The 15,235-nt window shown below is 41.7% G+C and overlaps 3 pseudogenes across 3 annotated transcripts; 2 read left to right on the plus strand and 1 right to left on the minus strand.

The window, feature by feature from the left end:
• On the minus strand, nucleotides 1–504 carry AT3G36411 (annotated as a pseudogene; the record flags this gene model as incomplete). Its single annotated transcript has 1 exon — nucleotides 1–504.
• A 4,183-nt stretch (nucleotides 505–4,687) lies between these two features.
• On the plus strand, nucleotides 4,688–9,576 carry AT3G37820 (annotated as a pseudogene; the record flags this gene model as incomplete). The annotated part of the gene is made up of 1 exon: nucleotides 4,688–9,576.
• Nucleotides 9,577–10,694: 1,118 nt separating this feature from the next.
• Nucleotides 10,695–12,713, plus strand: AT3G38525 (annotated as a pseudogene; the record flags this gene model as incomplete). Its single annotated transcript has 1 exon — nucleotides 10,695–12,713.
• Nucleotides 12,714–15,235: the final 2,522 nt, after the last annotated feature.

Raw genomic sequence — 15,235 nt, forward strand, 5'->3', positions numbered from 1 at the left:
TCAAGGTTTTGCTGGTAAAAGAACAAGTGGGCTTGGAGCTCCCTTAATATCCTTCTTGGAAATTCCCATTCTCACGAGTGTTTCGAGAAAAATCAGATCAACCGAACTCCTGGTGTCAATGAGTATCCTTTAGACTTCACAGTTCGCAATGTCAAGAGTAACTACGAGGGCATCATCATGAGGCTTATCAAGGTTGCTGGTTTCTTCCTCGGGCCAGTTAGCACGGCTCGTTTTAGGCTTTTTTCCATCGGAGTAACGACTTTTCTCTTGTGTTGCTTGATTGCATTGATAGAATCATCCCATAATTACCTTGACCATTTTCTTTAGCCCTTTAGTAGTCACGGGAGTTGAGTCGCTCTTTTATTTCTTGTTCGGGGGTAACGTCTCTTTGGACTCTACTGCCTCAGATTGAGGCTGAGCTAGCTCGATCTTTGAGACGTCCACTTTAGGAATTTCTCTTGAAGCATACTTTGCAGCTAGTAACTGTAACACTCCTACCCCGTCCTAGGCCTAGGATAGAATGAGAGCGTCACGTGCACGCCCGTAGTCAGCCAACCCATATTCCCAGAACAAATCCGTTCGCCCGAGCCGTCCGACCGCGAGTCCCGTTTCTCACGAACATGGCCTAAGGCTTTGCAACCCGTACCGCGGACGCGAGTTGTGATAGTCTAGACAAGACTAAATATATCATTGGGAGATATGGGGTTTTAATAAAATCAGAGCTTTATAAAAATATCGAGTCTTACATACTATACGCAAAACTATATATTACAAAGGCAAAGCANATCTACACCGGTTAGTCTAACATCCTTCGCCCCCTAAGGTCTTCCTACTAAAGGTTGCCTGTAAAAAAAAAGTAGTGTCTGAGTAATCTAGTATTACTCAATAAATCTGGGATCTCTAAAAATAAAACCCAACCCAACCCCCAAACAAAAAGCAAACAGGCAATCAAATGCAATGCAACTAGCAACTATATGCAGCGAAACTACTATGCCTAAACATGCTCCTAACTACTTAAGTAAGGCCTTTTACGAACACATGATAACCCGAGGCAATGGCCTGCACACTCCTAGACACAAAGTCTAAAGAAGATTGCCATTCCTTATACTACATCGTCATGAAGCATCCGGTCGGTATTGAACCAGCCCCTGCCTTCGTATGCCATAATGGAACGGAGTTACACGCGATGCACAACATACGGATGGGATCCTCATGATTTGGCTAATCCTAGTTATCTAACAATCAAAGTATAATAGTCGGGCAGCATAACGTCAATACCAACATCCTGCCGGCATAAAAGTTATACGACCACGACTTTATACTATTAAGCAAATATAAACCAAGGGGTTTGAACCTCACATGGTTTATAAATCATATATATGAAAGTTGGCCAACTCTCTCCATATGATTGACACATCATCACTTTACCATTTGCCATGTGTCTATTAAATAATTAATGTAAGCTCTTCAACTTCTAATTTATAGGTTAATGATATATTTATTATTTTATTTTACATATTTAATTGTATTATTACTAAATTTATTTTAATATTACATGATTTTTCAATAAAACCATTTTAATAGTTTTCTTATACCCGAAGTTTGTTTTTTTCTTGTAATCCAAACTCAAAGTATGAGTGTATAATAGTTGTGGATTACTTAATGATTTGAGTAAGTTATTCTCTTAAATTGATATTTATATTCTCTTAAATTGATATTTATATAATAAACCACTGAGTGTGAAGAATACGTAAAGAGCTCCATCATCAAATTCTTAGGTTTTTAGAATCCAACACTACCCTCTGTTAAATTGGTTTAAGATCAATGTTGTTTCTGAATTATGTGTATGATGCATTGTTGAGAATGTTGTTAGAATTTTTTTTAATTAAAATTGAATCATCGAATACGTTGTTATATTGCATAAACGAATGCTTTTTTCAGTTGATACTTTTTATTTATTCTTATTTTTTTGTCAAACAAGCCTTGTATTTCATTCAATGCATCTCCTAAAGGTAAAGTTTACAAGATCTTCAAGCATACAAAGGGTTACAAAAAACTCCGAATAACGAAAGCTAACAATAAGGAAAAAAAGATAGGTTTGATAAGCCAATGAGGAACGGAGATGATAATAGGTTTTTTAAGATCAATTAAACCTAAAGCACTAATTCATATCCAAGGAGACGGGATCATAATGCCATTATTCATCAAACTTTTACTTTCAAGAATAGTACCCATGATGTAGCTAAATATATCAAGTATGAAATCAATAATAAAATGAATCGGAGATGAAAACTTGAAGAAACTACGGTAATCACTGCTCCTTGGAGACGGGATCATCATGCCGATCTTCTTCAAGGAATTAGCAACATGAATAGTACACCTATAGATTCTAATGGCAAGGTTCTCAAAGGATTTTTGTACCAACATAGCAGCAATGTTCGATTATGATTCAATTGATGTCCATTAGCAATTGGTATCATGAATCGACGCAAATAAAAGCTAAGAGAAGACAAAAAGGAGTTTGGGTCAAACCTATGATTTTGCGGAGACCGTTTGGAGGGGCTGGGCCAATCCATTAGTGGAGATGGGCAATTGTTTTGGGGGATGGGCCTAAATTTGGTTAATGGGCTCGAAGAACAGTGGCCCATTAAGAGGAACCCTAACAAGGCAACAGTGTGGCAGAGGATGGTGATGGTGCGGCGGATCTGAGGCGGCAGATAAGAACTCCGATAAACGCTAAATGATGCTGGTGGGAATAAGGTCAACGTAGATGAGATACTGATAAGTGTGTATTTTGCATGTTTTGAGCATCCATTTGTCATCATTTTAGCATCATATCATCACTGTTTTATATCATTTCTCATCATTTATCATCACTTTACATGTTTAGGATAGGTTTGCATGCATGTTGCATATTTGTGTTGATTTCAGGTGATTTGGAGCTGTTGACGAGCTAACTGGAAGAAGCGGACCTGATCATGACAAACCACTCGACCCAGAGGTCGAGTAGGAGCTTCAAGATCTCAACAGACCACTCGACCCCCAGGTCGAGTAGAAGACATCACCACTTCACCTCACCACTCGGCCACAAGGTCGAGTGTCCTCATCTCCATCACCTGACCATCACTCGACCACATCACTCGACCCTGAGGTCGAGTGTCTTTACCACCATTACCTAATCATCACTCGACCCCATCACTCTACCTGGAAGTCGAGTATCACCATCACCACCACTCGACTACACACTCGATGGCAAGCTTCAGAGTCTTCTTCATTCCGCACTCAACCAGACACTCGAGCACAAGGAAGAAAAGAAGACTCCAGCTATTCACTCGATCCCCACTCGACCACATGAGTCGAGTACAATTCTTAATCCGTCCCAATACTGCATCGTTTTAAGTATTAGGGTTTCGGAATATTTGGCTATAAGTAGCATGTACTTCACATTTTCGCAAACAAGTTTTTTATTTAGTTTTATTCCGCAGACCTTGTGTTCTAGACCTTTTGTAATCCGGATTTCTCTTTATCTATTCAATATTCAGTATTCAGTATTCAGTATTCAGCTTTTGGTCTTGCTTTCGTTTACTGTTGTTCATTCTGTTATCACCCTTCTATTACACTGTTGTTATCATGTTTTTAGCTTGTTCAACGTTTATGCTTTCTGTTCTGATGTCTGAGTAGTGAATAGGTTTCTGAGGATGGGTTAGAATAGTGTAGAATTCTCAGTATGCTAGGTGATTGAGTATTGATTGATAGATCCCTTATGGATTAGTTGTTCTTAATGCCTATTGCTTTCTGATCAACTGGAATTTGAGCCCAGACATTTCCGCGCCCAAAAGGTGTTCGATGAAATGTCTGAACCACTAATTCTAGAGACTTGTGGCCCTGTACCAAGGTATTGGTTGCAGGGAGCGTTTTGGCTTTAACTTGTTGATTCGTAATGCCTGTTAGGTTAGCTCTCGTCAATGGTGATTGAGTCTGGGACTAGGTTAACTTGAGAGTCTCTATTGCGGTGGCACTTAGATTTGGTTAATGAACTTGTTGTCTAGGGTTAATTTATTGAGCATGTCAATCACCTGTAAACTGAGGAAACGAAACTACTCAATTACCCCATCCTCGGGAATTCTTTATCTGATTGAATTTTTTGTTTACTCTACTGTTGTTTACTGCATCTTGTTATCTGTCGCTTAATTTCTGCGGTTCTTTCTTGTTACTCAACCTCATACTCGACCACCAAGTTGTCTGGCAACAGACTGTGCAGTCAAGTATCTGTGTTTTATTTTCTGTGTGTTACTCCTCACCTAGTGCTCTGCAAAGAGCTGTGTTGGTCGAGTGTTTTACTGTTTCTGCTTGAATTTCTATTTTCTGCATGTTCACTTAGAATTGCTAGAACACACCACAACCTGTTATTGCTTGGCTTGACTTAGGGACTTTTGATCACATCTTAATTGTTAGCATCACACCCATTTGGATTGACAACCTTCAGTACTACAACGACATGATAGTGCTTTAGGTTTAATTGACTGAAAAATCTATTATCAATTTGGCGCCGTTGCCAATTGGGTGTCTGTTTTTTACATTTGACATTTCAGACTTGCTTAGATCAAGTTCTTTTTCAAATTTTCTTTTCGGTTACTAACTTTGTGTCTTTCTTGTTGTCTTCTTGATCCAGGTACACCTCTACTGTATGCGAACTCGATCAACAGGCAATCAGAACCTCCTTTTCAACGACAACATTGACCGCATAGCTCGCGAGCTTAGAGAAAGGTGAAACACAGTCAACCCTGTACCTCAGCAACCACTCGAAATGGCTGACGAACAGAATCAACAAAATGGCCCTGCCAACATTGGTGCTGGAGATGCACCACGTGATCATCGTCAGAGGAAAGGAATTGCACCTCCTGCTATCCAGAACAACAACTTCGAGATTAAGAGTGGTCTCATCTCCATGATTCAGGGGAACAAATTCCATGGTCTGCCAATGGAGGATCCACTCGACCACCTTGATGAATTCGATTGGCTCTACAACCTGACAAAGATCAATGGTGTCAGTGAAGACGGATTCAAGCTCCGTCTGTTCCCATTCTCCTTGGGCGACAAAGCACACATCTGGGAGAAGAATCTGCCCCATGATTCAATCACCACCTGGGATGATTGCAAGAAGGCTTTTCTATCAAAGTTCTTCTCCAATGCCAGAACTGCAAGACTCAGAAATGAGATCTCTGGTTTCTCACAGAAGACTGCTGAAAGCTTCTGTGAAGCATGGGAGCGTTTCAAGGATTACACCAACCAATGCCCTCATCATGGCTTTACTAAAGCCTCTCTGCTCAGCACTCTTTATAGAGGAGTCCTACCACGCATCAGAATGCTTCTGGATACCGCCAGCAATGAAAATTTCCAGAACAAGGATGTTGAAGAAGGCTAGGATTTGGTAGAGAACCTTGCTCAATCAGATGGCAATTACAACGAGGACTGTGATAGGACCGTCAGAGGCACAGCTGACTCTGATGACAAACACAGGAAGGAGATCAAAGCGCGGATCACTCGACCAGTCACTCGAGCAACCACTCAACCAGTCACTCGAGCAACCACTCGACCAGTCACTCGACCAGTCACTCGAGCAACCACTCGATCTGCCACTTGACAACGTTACTCGACCAACAACTCGACCTATCTTCCCAGCAGCATCACCAACTGCTCCAAAACCAGTTGCTGTTAAAAACAAAGAAAAGGTCTTTGTCCCTCCTCCCTACAAACCACAGCTTCCATTTCCTGGCCGTCACAAGAAAGCGTTGGCAGATAAATATAGAGCTATGTTTGCCAAGAATATTAAGGAGGTTGAGTTGCGGATACCTCTTGTTGACGCTCTAGCGCTAATCCCAGACTCTCACAAGTTTCTGAAAGACTTGATCGTGGAGAGAATTCAAGAAGTGCAAGGTATGGTGGTATTGAGTCATGAATGCAGTGCTATCATACAAAAGAAGATCATTCCTAAGAAGCTTAGTGATCCTGGTTCATTCACTCTACCATGCTCTTTAGATCCATTGGCTTTCAATAGATGCCTATGCGATTTAGGAGCATCAGTCAGTCTCATGCCGCTCTCTGTTGCCAAAAGATTGGGGTTCACTCAATACAAATCCTGCAATATATCCCTCATCCTAGCTGACAGATCAGTAAGGATCCCTCATGGTTTGCTCGAAAACCTTCCAATCAGGATCAGAGCTGTGGAGATACCAACTGACTTTGTAGTCCTGGAGATGGATGAAGAGCGCAAGGACCCGTTGATTCTAGGGAGACCTTTCTTAGCAACTGCAGGAGCTATGATTGATGTCAAGAAAGGGAAGATTTATCTAAACCTTGGCAAAGACTTTCGGATGACCTTTGATGTCAAAGACGCGATGAAGAAGCCTACCATAGAAGGGCAACTCTTTTGGATCGAAGAAATGGATCAGTTAGCTGATGAGTTACTGGAAGAGCTGGCAGAAGAAGATCATCTTAATAGTGCTTTAACTAAAAGTGGTGAAGATGGGTTTCTGCATTTGGAAACATTAGGATACCAGAAGCTGTTAGACTCCCATAAAGCAATGGAAGAATCAGAACCCTTTGAGGAATTGAATGGACCAGCAACAGAGGTAATGGTAATGAGCGAAGAAGGGTCAACACGAGTTCAACCTGCACACTCGAGGACATACTCGACCAGCCACTCGACCTTGTCTGCCAATGAATTTAGGGAGCCGATCATCCCAACTTCAGATGACTGGTCTGAACTCAAGGGGCCTAAGTTGATCTAGAACCACTTCCTAAAGGTCTAAGGTACGCATTCCTTGGTTCAAAATCTACTTACCCTGTGATCATTAATGCTGAGTTAAATGATGATGAAGTGAACCTACTATTATCTGAGCTTAGAAAGTATAGGAGAGCAATTGGTTATTCATTATCCGACATTAAAGGAATTTCACCTAGTTTATGCAACCATAGGATCCACCTTGAAAACGAATCCTATTCTAGCATTGAACCATAGAGGAGGTCAAATCCCAATTTGAAAGAAGTAGTGAAAAAAGAAATTTTGAAACTGCTTGAGGCTGGTGTCATCTATCCTATCTCTGATAGTCCTTGGGTTTCTCCAGTGCATTGCGTCCCTAAAAAGGGTGGAATGACTGTTGTCAAAAATGAAAAAGATGAACTAATCCCTACTAGAACTATAACTGGTCATAGAATGTGCATTGATTATAGGAAGTTAAATGCTGCATCTAGGAAAGATCATTTTCCTTTACCATTCATTGACCAAATGCTTGAACGTTTAGCTAATCATCCATACTATTGCTTTCTTGATGGATATAGTGGTTTCTTTCAAATACCAATTCACCCTAATGATCAAGAAAAAACCACTTTCACATGTCCCTACGGAACTTTTGCTTATAAGAGAATGTCATTTGGTTTATGTAATGCTCCTGCAACATTTCAGAGGTGTATGACCTCTATATTTTCAGATTTAATCGAGGAGATGGTGGAGGTTTTCATGGACGATTTTTCGGTCTATGGCCCCTCTTTCTCCTCATGTTTGTTGAATCTTGGCAGGGTACTGACCAGGTGCGAAGAGACGAATCTTGTTCTCAATTGGGAAAAGTGTCATTTCATGGTGAAGGAAGGCATAGTGTTGGGTCACAAGATATCAGAGAAGGGTATAGAGGTTGACAAAGGAAAAATTGAAGTGATGATGCAGTTGCAGCCACCAAAAACGGTGAAGGACATCAGAAGTTTCCTTGGTCATGCTGGGTTCTACAGAAGATTTATTAAAGACTTCTCCAAGATAGCCAGGCCGTTAACCAGACTATTGTGCAAGGAAACCAAATTTGAATTCGATGAGGACTGCCTCAAATCATTTCACACCATCAAAGATGCTTTGGTATCTGCTCCCGTTGTTCGAGCGCCTAATTGGGACTACCCATTTGAAATCATGTGTGATGCATCAGATTACATAGTAGGAGCTATTTTAGGCCAGAAAATAGATAAGAAGCTTCATGTCATATATTACGCCAGCCGAACGTTGGATGAAGCTTAGGGAAGATATGCAACAACTGAGAAGGAGGTTCTAGCTGTTGTATTCGCATTTGAGAAGTTCAGAAGCAATTTGGTTGGATCAAAGGTCACTGTCTATACAGACCATGCAGCTTTGAGGCATCTGTATGCCAAGAAGGATACTAAACCAAGACTGGTGAGATGGATACTTTTATTGCAAGAGTTTGACATGGAGATAGTAGATAAGAAAGGCTTTGAAAATGGTGCAGCTGACCATCTTTCAAGGATGAGAATTGAAGAACCCCTTCCGATAGACGATTCAATGCCAGAAGAGCAGCTCATGGTTGTAGAGTTCTTCGGAAGGAGCTACAGTGGGAAAGAGTTCCACCAACTGAATGTTGTTGAAGGAGAATCTCCATGGTATGCTGATCACGTCAATTACTTAGCATGCGGAGTAGAGTCTCCCAACCTGACAAGTTATGAAAGGAAGAAGTTTTTCAGAGACATACACCATTACTACTTGGATGAGCCTTATCTTTACACTCTCTGTAAAGATAAGATCTACAGGAGATGTGTCTCAGAAGATGAAGTGGAAGGTATCCTGCTGCATTGCCATGGCTCAGCATATGGTGGTCACTTCGCGACGTTCAAGACAGTGTCCAAGATTCTTCAAGCGGGCTTTTGGTGGCCAACAATGTTTAAGGGTGCTCAGGAGTTTGTTTCAAAGTGTGATTCATGCCAGAGAAAAGGCAACATCAGCAGAAGAAATGAGATGCCTTAGAATCCAATCTTGGAAGTTGAGATCTTTGATGTATGGGGGATTGATTTTATGGGTCCATTCCCATCTTCATACGGTAACAAATATATACTGGTCGTCGTAGACTACGTATCCAACTGGGTCGAAGCTATTGCTAGTCCTACCAACGATGCAAAAGTTTTGCTAAAGCTGTTCAAGACCATAATCTTCCCAAGATTTGGAGTTCCCAGGGTAGTAATCAGTGATGGCGGAAAGCATTTCATCAACAAGGGTTTTGAGAACCTCTTGAAGAAGCATGGAGTAAAGCACAAGGTCGCCACTCCCTATCATCCACAAACAAGGGGGCAGGTTGAGATCTCCAACAGGGAGATAAAAACAATTCTGGAAAAGACTGTTGGGATTACAAGGAAAAATTGGTCTGCAAAGCTAGATGATGCGTTATGGGCTTACAGAACAGCCTTCAAGACCCCCATTGGTACAACTCCTTTCAATCTTCTCTATGGAAAATCTACAAGGAGAGAACCAAGCTTTTCCGTGACAAGAAGATCATCACTAAGGATTTCCAGGTTGGTGATCAGGTGCCGCTGTTCAACTCTCGCTTGAAACTCTTCCCAGGAAAACTTAAATCCAGATGGTCTGGCCCCTTCTGTATCACTAAGGTCCGTCCTTATGGAGCAGTCACTCTAGCTGGTAAGAGTGGAGACTTCACGGTAAATGGTCAAAGGCTCAAGAAATACTTAGCAGATCAAATCCTTCCAGAGGTAACATCGGTTCATCTCCAGGAACTTCTTGATGATTAAAGGAGTAAAGGAGTCAAGCTAATGACTTTAAACAAGCTCACTTGGGGGGAATTCCCATGACTATCTCTGTAAATAAATTTTTATTTTCTTGTTATTTTTGATTTGTCTTGGTTGTGTTTGTGGTTCTCAAGAACAAAGGAACAATGTGGAGATAGAGTAAAAATTCAAAACTTTTACTCTACAGAAGACTTGGAGATCGAGTGTATAGCCCGTTGGAGTACAAAATTTTGAAAATCTTCTGTTACACCTGGAGACCTTGCACTCGAGTACATTGGTCGAGTATGTGTGATGTTTTAAAACCAAAAACTTTTAAATCATCATCTTACTCGACCAACAGAAGCTACAGAGACTTGCAGGGATTTCCTGCAGTTTACAGTAAGTTTTCTACAAATTTTCTCAGTCAACAGATTGTGGGCCACGCGCTGAGGATAAGCTGGAGAGAGAATCTAAAACTCAAACTCAACCACTCTTTTTGAAACTTCACTCGACTTAACCATATCCACTCGAGCTACCTCTTTTCATCTCACCACCGACACTCCAATTTCTCTACACCACGAATCGCCGCCCAAATAACTACTCGATCTAGAATAAATCACTCGACCTCCGCAATGTCACTCGACCTCCCCGCCGCCGTCACCATTTCATTCCCTCCGTCCCTCGACCAGACCACTTCAATCAATTCCTTAGCTATACTAGACCAATTCATCCACATCAACCGCCGTCTCTTTCAAAAGAAGCTACTCGACCTCGTTTCCCAATCTCGTAGCCGCACTCGACCGATGCCGCCTCGACCACCATAAAGCACTCGACCCCTGCAAAAGCAACTCGGCTTCTTGTTCTTGAATTCAACGGAGCTTTTCAACTTCAGAGAAGTTACTCGACCTCTAGGCTTCACGATTCACTCGACCTACTAAAGCATTCCAACTCGAATTCGGAGAAGATACTCGATCCAATTCGTCTAAGGGGAACTCAAGAACAGCTTAGTCTACTCGAGTACAGAATTGTACTCGATCAATAGGGTCTATTTCATTGCATATTGATAACAATTTTGGTTTCATTGCTATCTTTGAGACTAACCTATTGACATTTGAGCTTTTAGTTCTAAATTTTTACAGGGGAATCATGAGCAATTATAGTGGCAGTTCTTCTGTTGATCCTGACTACAACATGGATGAGACAGAGTCGTCATCTTCAAGGCCTGAGAGAGAACAAAGAGAATATGAAAGCTTCAGAAGAAAAGCTGAGATAGCCCGAGGGAAGAGAGCGATGACAGAGAGGTATGAGCTTCTAGACGAAGATCTGGAAGACGAGTACATGCCAGAGCATACTCGCACAGCTACCAAACTTGTGCACAAGCCCGACGTATTGCCTGCTGAGGAATATATTAGGCTCTTCAAGCTGAATGAGTTCTGTAGCACGAGGTATCCTTGCTCGACCACACTTGCACAACTCGGATTGTTGGAGGATGTTCAGCACCTGTACCAGAGTTATCATCTGGACACTCTGATGGCTTATCCGTATGTAGCATATGAAGATGAGATAATTCAATTTCTCTCCACGCTACAAGTGGAGCTCTACCAAGGTATGACCTCTGATGAGTTGGATTGTGAAGGATTGGGACTCTTGCGGTTCTGTGTGTATGGTCATGAGTATAGGTTATCAATCAAGCGTTTGGAAGGATTGTTTGGCTTCCCCAGTGGAACGGGAACTAAGCCCAAGTATGACAGAGAAGAGTTGAAAGACTTGTGGATCACCATTGGCAGCTCTGTACCGTTGAATTCTTCCAGGTCAAAGAGCAATCAGATACGCAGCCCTGTCATCAGGTACTTCTAGCGTTCTATAGCCAATGTACTCTACTCCCGAGAGATCACATGGACTGTTACTAACTCTGATATGGAGATGATCGCAATGGCTCTCAAGGGAACTCTTCGCCAAACTAAGAATGGCATGTCTCTCCAAGGTGAAGTCAATGACACACCTCTCTCTGTACTTCTTCTGATCCATCTGTGTGGATACAAGAGCTGGGCTGTCAGCAATAACCACAAGAGAGCGCGAGGCGCTTTGTGCATAGGTGGTGTTATGACACCGATTCTGATAGCTTGTGGAGTCCCAATCATTTCTGATGGACTCGAGCCGCGAGCAATGGATATCGAGCACCTACGTCACTGAGAATTCCTGGAGTTTGCAATGGTTGACGACTTGCACAGGTTCAGGTTTGAGAACTCTACAGACAAGAGAGCTAGCATCCTTCTCCCTAGCCCTAAGGTTACACGGATAATAGAGGGAGATAACATTGATTTTCAGCCTGAGGTTGGACACCTCTACTATGAAAACGCTCCGCCATTGGATGAGGATGATCTTCTAGAAGAAGCTGCTTTGGATGGGATGGATGAAGACAGAGCAGTGGAGTTCGACACTAGCATGTATCACTTTGGTGAACAGAGCTTGAGTGAAGCTCATAAGAACAACAGTAAACTGTAGAAGTGGTGCAAGAAGCAGAACAAGCTGCTCGCCAAGTGTTTCAAGACTCTCAAGTTTCAGTAACAGTCCACTTCTATTCCACAGGGACAGCCTCCTCTGGAGATGCCATCGAGGAGATTTGATGATCCTGAGCACAGGCGTGAGCTTAGCGAGCAGAGAGTCTCACTGTCCCGGCTAGGCATTCGTCATTCGAGTCCCGGGAACACAAGAGAAGAAGGAAGGCTACACTCACTTGATCTAGCAGCAAATCACGCCTCATTCACTCGAGGAGGTCACTCGACCGCGGTGCTGGCCGCAGCAAAAGGAGAGAGGTCGAGTATCCTCAGAGCGGTGCTGACCGCTACAGACCTGATGAGGTCGAGTACCCACCTGCTGGAGCTGATACAAAACAAGGCGGTTTGTCTATGGCCTGGGAGCAATCACAGGCAGTCATTGACGAGCAACTACGTTCATTCTTCGACTGAGGTAAGCGCCTCACTTCACCATTGTATTATATCATCTGTTGTGATTTGTTTCTTCATTTTGTTTATGTGATTGGATTTGTCCTGAGTACTCTTTTCCAAGTTTATTCGCACAGTGGACTGTGTGATTTAAGTTTGGGGGAGGGCTCAGGAAGTGTGTGTTGCATTGTATATATTCTTGAGTCTGCATTCATCTAAGGCATAAAAAAAACAAAAAGATTTGAAAAATTTCAGAAAATGATTTCACAAAAAAGGAGTGTTCATGTAGTTGCATTACATTTAGGATCGAGTCTAGAGTGTTTCATTTAGGATTGTTGCATATGCATAGGGGATGATGATGAGATAGCCTTGTAAGAATTTTGATTCACCGGATAAACTCAGTGCCCTCGTTGCTAGTTGTCTGTTGCGTAGTCAATGAATTTGAAATAAAACTGAACCATGCCTAGATTGCTCTACTCGACCACACTGTCATGATCTGATACCATTCCCTATCAATTTGAACCTAAATCTGATCTTTAATTATCATGTCTGCATCAAATTTGAACTCATGGATACCCTAAAATACTTGGATTTTCTTATTCATTTTGATCACTCTTGTTAATCCAAGTAGCTGACTCTCCTTATTAGAGCAGTTAACCCAAACCCAAACTTAGACTTTCTTTCAAGCCCTATATCACTTGTGAGTGTTTGTGAGGTCTTATTCCGATTAAGCTTGGTAGAAAGTGTTAGGTTCGTAACGACAGAGATAGTGTCTCATGTAGTTCTAGTTCGCATTTTTCGGACTAGATAGGACTAGGTGGGCGCTTATACTTTGGGTTGGGATGTGTTTAAAAGAAAAAAAGGGGTCGATTCATTGATAAGAAAAGGTAAAAGACTCTAGGTGAAGTAAGCTAAAGAAGCAGAAAAAGTCTAGAAAAGGTTTTGGGATTTGTAAAGAAAAGAAAGAGTTCTTGTTAGCTGTTGAAGATGGGCAAAAGCCCTTGGTTTTAGAATTATAAAAAACAGGAATCTTAGTTGTTAAAGAAATCAAAATCCGCTAGATGTATCAAAGTGTTGAGAAAGCTTCTCCTAGAGTTAAGAGAAAAGAAAAGAATGATTAGAAAAAAAGGGGCTTAAAAGATTCATGAATGCAAAGGGTAGAGTTAAGTTCTTATATTGGGATTGGAGATGGGATTACCATTAGAGCTTCATTTGATGTACTCTGGGTAGATGGGATCTTATCTCTTTATGCATAGCTTGGGACTTACCTTTACCATTCTACTAAAGCTTAATCATTTTTTTAGAGATCCCCTGTTACTGAAGCCTATTCTGTAAGGGACCATCTTTGTCTCTTGACCTATTACCTTAGCCAAATGAGTTCATTGATGATGCATTGCTTGATTCACGTTCTAGAACTAATGAATGTTAAAGGGATTGGTAGATTTGAAAACATGTGTAGGTCGAGCATATGAGTCGGATTGATTGATAATGAGGCATGGCTAACGTTTTTAAGTAGAATTCGATCTTGCAGCTTAGAAATTTTCAACTTGGACATTGATTTCATCTGGTTTATTTGGTGCTTTGGCTCTGAGTCCCCGCTTGATTGTTTGCTTGAGGGCAAGCAAAGACTAAGTTTGGGGGAGTTGATAAGTGTGTATTTTACATGTTTTGAGCATCCATTTGTCATCATTTTAGCATCATATCATCACTGTTTTATACCATTTCTCATCATTTATCATCACTTTACATGTTTAGGATAGGTTTGCATGCATGTTGCATATTTGTATTGATTTCAGGTGATTTGGAGCTGTTGACGAGCTAACTGGAAAAAGTGGACCTGATCATGACAAACCACTCGACCTAGAGGGCGAGTAGGAGCTTCAAGATCTCAAGAGACCACTCGACCCCCAGGTCTTGTAGAAGACATCACCACTTCACCTCACCACTCGGCCACGAGGTCGAGTGTCCTCATCTCCATCACCTGACCATCACTCGACCACATCACTCGACCCCGAGGTCGAGTCTCTTTACCACCATTACCTGATCATCACTCGACCCCATCACTCTACCTGGAAGTCGAGTATCACCATCACCACCACTCGACTACACACTCGATGGCAAGCTTCAGATTCTTCTTCATTCCGCACTCAACCAGACACTCGAGCACAAGGAAGAAAAGACGACTCCAACTATTCACTCGACCTCCCACTTGACCACATGATTCGAGTACAGTTCTTAATCCGTCCCAATACTGTGTCGTTTTAAGTATTAGGGTTTCAGAATATTTGGCTATAAGTAGCATGTACTTCACATTTTTGCAAACAAGTTTTTTATCTAGTTTTATTCTCCAGACCTTGTGTTCTAGACCTTTTGTAATCCGGATTTCTCTTTATCTATTCAGAATTCAGTATTGAGCTTTTGGTCTTGCTGTTACACTGTTGTTATCATGTTTTCAGCTTGTTCAACGTTTATGCTTTCTGTTATGATGTCTGAGTAGTGAATAGGTTTCTGAGGATGGGTTAGAGTAGTGTAGAATTCTCAGTATGCTAGGTAATTGAGTATTGATTGATAGATCCCTTCTGGATTAGTTGTTCTTAATGCCTATTGCTTTCCGATCAACTGGAATTTGAGCCCAGACATTTCCGCGCCCAAAAGGTGTTCGACGAAATGTCTGAACCACTAATTCCAGAGATTCGTGGCCCTATACCAAGGTATTGGTTGTAGGGAGCGTTTTGGCT

This window comes from Arabidopsis thaliana, chromosome 3 (assembly GCF_000001735.4).
Source record: "Arabidopsis thaliana chromosome 3, partial sequence".
Lineage (NCBI taxonomy): Eukaryota > Viridiplantae > Streptophyta > Magnoliopsida > Brassicales > Brassicaceae > Arabidopsis > Arabidopsis thaliana.